Raw genomic sequence first — 5,311 nt, 5'->3', positions numbered from 1 at the left:
TTTGAACATTTTATATAGCATCAGATTAATGCTAGCGCCTAAATTAGCTAGTGCTTTCTCAACATTCAGGCTACAAATTAAGCAAGGAATAGTAAAACTTCCTAGATCTTTTAGTTTAGTTGGCAGTTTGTTTTGGAGTATGGTTGAGCACTCCTCGTTGAGTTTTACTGTAGATACGTCCTCGAACTTCCTTTTATTTGTTAGAAGCTCCTTCAAAAATTTTGCGTATGTAGGCATCTGTGAGATGGCTTCAACAAAAGGTAAGTTGATATGTAATTACTTAAAAAGTTCAAGAAACTTACCAAATTGTGCATCAATACGGTATTTTTTCAATTTTGCTGGGTATGGAACTGGCGGTTTATATTCCTTCGGCACTGGTTTGTCACCATTTTCGGGTTTTTCTTCCCCTCTTTCGCTCATCACGGCTTATTGTGATAGCTTCTTTTCAAATTCCGCTAACACTTTTCCACTCCTTAGTGTAACTACTTTTACATGCTCTTTTGATTTGGTGTTGCTAGGTAAACTTCCTAGTGGTCTTTTCGAAATTAGTTTGGACAGCTGGCCTATCTGAGTTTCGAGCCCTTAGATCGACGCTTGTTGATTTTTAAATGCTGTCTCCGTGTTCTGGAAATGGGTTTCTGACACCGAGATAAATTTAGATAGCATCTCTTCAAGGTTTGGCTTCTTCTCTTGTTGGTAGGGTGGTTGTTGGAAGCCTGGAGGATGTTGTGGAATTTGATTTCCTTGACCGCCCCACGAGAAATTGGGATGGTTCCTCCAACCTGCATTATAAGTGTTACTATATGGGTTATTTTGGGATCTAGAGTTATTGTTACCCATTTATTAAACTTGTTCCTCCTTGATGCTAGGGCTGAATGGTTGATACTCTGTGCATGCTCCTCCTCCATTCGTCTCGCACCTCATTACTGGATGTACCTGAGTAGAACCAAGTAAACCATCAATCTTTTTATTTAGAAGTTCTACCTGGTTCGACAACATAGTAACCGAATCGACGTTATAAACGCCTTCTGTTTTAGTTGGCTTAGTCCTCATGACTTTCCACTAATAGTTATTCAGTGACATCTCTTCAATAAATTCATAAGCATTTTCAGGTGTTTTATTAGTGATGGTTCCGCCAGCAGCTGCATCAACCATTTGTCGAGTCGAAGGATTCAGGCTATTATGGAATGTCTGAACTTGGAGCCAAAGCAGTAACCCATGGTGAGGGCACCTTCTCAGTAAGTCCTTATATATCTCCCATGCATTGTAAAGAGTTTCTATGTCCATCTGCACAAACGAAGAGATATCATTACGTAATTTGGCTCTTTTAGCTGGCGAAAAATATTTTAATAGAAATTTTTCGGTCATTTGTTCCCAAGTAGTGATTGACCCTCGTGGTAACAAGTTCAACCACTGTTTAGCTTTGTTCCTCAACGAAAAGGGAAACAACCAAAGACGTATGGCATCATCAGGAACGCCATTAATTTTTAATGTATCGCAGAATTCCAGGAAATTTTCCAAGTAAGTGTTTGGATCCTTATCCTGCAAACCATCAAACTGAACAAATTGTTGTATCATGTGACTAGTGTTAGGTTTTAGTTCAAAATTATTTTCAGCAATAGCAGGCCTAACTATACTTGACTCAGTTCCTGTTAAAGTAGGTTTAGCGTAATCATACATAGTACGAGGAGCAGGATTTTGATTTGCTAGTTCAACGTGTATCGCAGGAGGTAGCTGATTCTCTTGGTTTTCAACTATCTCTTCGGTTAGGGTTTGAGTATCGCCTTCTTTCTCATTCTCTGTGTATCTTAAGCTTTGCCTTATTTCTCTTTGGTTTCTGCGAATTGTGTGATCGATTTCTTCGTCAAAAAGTAGTGGTCCTGACAGGTTTCTTCTAGTCATAAACTATAAAAAAAACTGCCAAGAGAAAGAAAAAGTAAATTAATAAATAATAATAATAATATTAAATCAAATTGCAAGAAAAATAAATAGCTAAAGTAATAAAAATTGAGTGTTCCTAATATCTTAGTTCCTCGGCAACGGTGCCAAAAATTTGATCGCGATTTTCGTGACATGTAAGTTTTATATATTTATAATTAATCGTTCTTGAAACTAACTATTATCACGATGTAGGCAACTGTACCTATTGAACAGTAGTATAGTTTTAGCAAGACCGGATTGTCGAACCCAAAGGAACTAAAAGTACTAGTAATGACTGTCTTTTTCTTATCTAGCCTAAGAATAAGGGGGTTTTGTTTTAACTAACTAATTATCTAAACTAAGAATTCACAGAAAATAGAATTGGGGGATTACTTTTGGAAAACAATTGAATTAAGACAATACCTAAGGAAAAATCCACCTAGACTTTACTTGTTTTTCTGGCTCCGAATTAGACGATTTATTCATTTAGCTTGTTCTGTAGAGATCCCTAAGTTATGTTATTATCCCTATTCAAGACTAATAACGTCTAATACCTAGATTGAATAATTGAGACTTTTCTCTAATTAACACCCTAGGGTTGCATTAACTCGATCTATGGATCCTCTTATTAGGTTTCACCCTAATCCGGCAAAATCTTGTCACCCTATCTCTAGGCACGCAATCAACTCCACTTAATTATGAAAAATGTACTCTTAGACAGGGTTTATTCCTCCTCTAAATAAGAGCTTATCTTGAATCAGTATCCTAGGATACCAAAACAAGAATTAAGAACACATAATTAAGAACAAGTTAAATATTTATCATACAATTTAGAAAATAAAAACAAGATTCGTCTTAGGTTTCATTCCCCTTAGGTATTTAGGGGATTTAGTTCATAACTAAAAAGGAAAACATCTCAGAAGAGTAATGAATACAAAACATAAAGAAAACCCAAAAATCCTAGAAGAAAATTGAGGGGAGATCTTCAGTCTTGATAGTGAATCCGGCTTCTGAGATGGATCAATCGACCTCCCTTGAGCAGTTCCCTGCCTCCTTCTTTCTGTCTGTCTTTCCTTCCTCCTCTAGGGCGTACTTATAGGCTTTAGAATGTCTAGAAGCCCTCAAAATTGGCCTTTTTCGAATTGGACTCAACTTGGGCTCGACAGGGACACGCCCGTGTGACACGCCCTTGTGCGATTACTTTAGGCCGTGCTCGAGCCTGTTAAATAGGCATGGCTATGTGGTCCACCCATGTGAGTTGTGCTTCGATTCTGTCAAATTGACACCGCTGTGTGATCTGCCCATGTGAGGAAGTCCAGGCCGTGTTGATTTCATACTTTGGCCCATTTTCTCCGTTTTTGGCCCGTTTCTCGTTCCTTTCGCTCTCCTATGCTCTCCTATGCTCTCCTAAGCATAATACATGAAATTAAGGCATTAGGAGCTTCAAATTCACCAATTGTAAGGAAAATTCATCCATAAAATGTGTTAAGCATGGGGTAAAAATATGTATAAATTACGGTTTATCACTCAGCCTATCAATGGTGGAATACTCTCGTCTCAGTGGTACCGAGAGAGGGAGTAACTTGGGAATTTTTCCTGGAAGAGTTCCGTAAAAAGTATATTAGCCCAAGGTTTATTGGCCGAAGGAGGAAAGAATTCCTTGAGCTGAAACAAGGTCATATGACAGTGACTGAGTACGAGCGTGAGTTTGTGAGACTCAGCAAATATGCACGGGAGTGCGTATCTACAGAAGCCATTATGTGTAAGAGATTTGAAGATGGTTTGAACGAAGACATCCATCTACTAGTTGGCATCTTGGAGCTAAGGGAATTTGTGGTGCTCATTGAGAGAGCATGTAAGGCCGAAGAATTGGCCAAAGAAAAGAAAAAAGCTGACATTGAGTCTCGTGACTCAAAGAAAAGACAAATGGGGAAACTACATCAGACCTTATCTAAGAAATCGAGAGATTTTTCTGCTCGATCAATTGCATCAGCATGATTTTCGAGCATAAATAAGAGCAAGCAGCATGCAGTATCTAAAGTTCAAACCACTTCTATCGCAAGTGTTGGTAATGCCTGACCAAATAGACCAGAATTTTTGTAGTTCGGTAGACGTCATGTCAGTGAGTGTCGAGGTAATGAAAGAGGCTGCTTTAAATTTGGGTCATCGGACCATTTTATTCGTAGCTGTCTCGAGATGGTTGAGAAAGGCAAGGATCAAAGTGTAAGATCGGGTAATGCTCCTTCAAGGGGTAGACCACATAAGAACTCGAGAAGTGGGGCTAGCAGTAGAGGTACACCTAGAGATGCTGCTACGAGGTTCAAGGGCAGAGCACCTGCAATGACTTATGCTATACGTGCTCGTGAAGAGGCAGAGTCTCCCGATGTGATTAAGAGTACTTTCTCTATTCATGATATATCTGTTGTTGCATTGATTGACCTGGGGTCTAACCATTCTTATATTTGTATAGAACTGATACCCCGTATGAACATGCTAGTCGAATCCACTGAATTTATGGTAAAAGTGTCAAACCCTCTAGGCAAACATGTATTAGTTGACCATGTGTGTAGAAATTGTCCTTGAATGATTAGAGGTCATTGTTTCCTGGCTAACTTGATGTTATTTCCATTTAATAAATTTGATGTAATCCTTGGGATGGATTGGTTAACTTCTTATAGTGTTGTAGTAGACTGTGGAAGGAAATCTATTGAGTTGAAATATGAAGATAAGGATGTTCTTCGGATTAAAACGGGTGAATTACACATTTCGCATGAAGTGATATCGTCCATGTTGACAGTGAGATATTTGAGAAAAGGGTATAAAGCTTACCTCACTTTTGTATTGAATACACAAGTATCTAAATTGAAGATTGAGTCGATACCAATGGTATGTGAGTTCACAAATGCATTTTCGGAAGAATTACCCGGATTGCCTCCAGTGAGGGAAGTCGAATTTGGAATTGAGTTAGTCCCTGCTACGGTAACCATCTCGATTTCTTCGTATAGGATGGCTCCTACGGAGTTAAAGAAGTTGAAAGATCAACTACAAGAGTTAACTAACAAGGGTTTTGCGAGACAAAGTTTCTCCCTGTGGGGTACCCCAGTGCTATTTGTGAAGAAAAATGATAGATCGGTGAGATTATGTTTGAATTACAGATAGCTCAACAAGGTGACTGTGAAGAACAAGTATCCCTTTCCAAGGATCAATGATTTGTTCGATCAGTTGAAGGGAGCCACCATGTTTTCTAAAATTGACTTAAGGTCTGGCTACTACCAGTTAAGGGTTAAGGAGTGAGATGTACCAAAAATCGTGTTTAGGATGAGGTATAGGCACTATAAGTTTCTTGTTATGCCCTTCGGTTTAACAAATTCCCCTACGATGTTTATGGACT

The 5,311-nt window shown here is 38.7% G+C and overlaps 1 non-coding gene across 1 annotated transcript; it reads left to right on the top strand.

Annotated features, from left to right (window-relative positions):
- Positions 1 to 1,213: 1,213 nt before the first annotated feature.
- On the top strand, positions 1,214 to 1,320 carry LOC128294541 (small nucleolar RNA R71). The gene has a single exon (XR_008284851.1). It is a non-coding gene; the product is annotated as a small nucleolar RNA R71 (small nucleolar RNA).
- The last annotated feature ends 3,991 nt before the right edge of the window (positions 1,321 to 5,311 follow it).

This window comes from Gossypium arboreum, chromosome 6 (assembly GCF_025698485.1).
Source record: "Gossypium arboreum isolate Shixiya-1 chromosome 6, ASM2569848v2, whole genome shotgun sequence".
Lineage (NCBI taxonomy): Eukaryota > Viridiplantae > Streptophyta > Magnoliopsida > Malvales > Malvaceae > Gossypium > Gossypium arboreum.
This window is presented reverse-complemented; position numbering and strand designations above follow the sequence as displayed.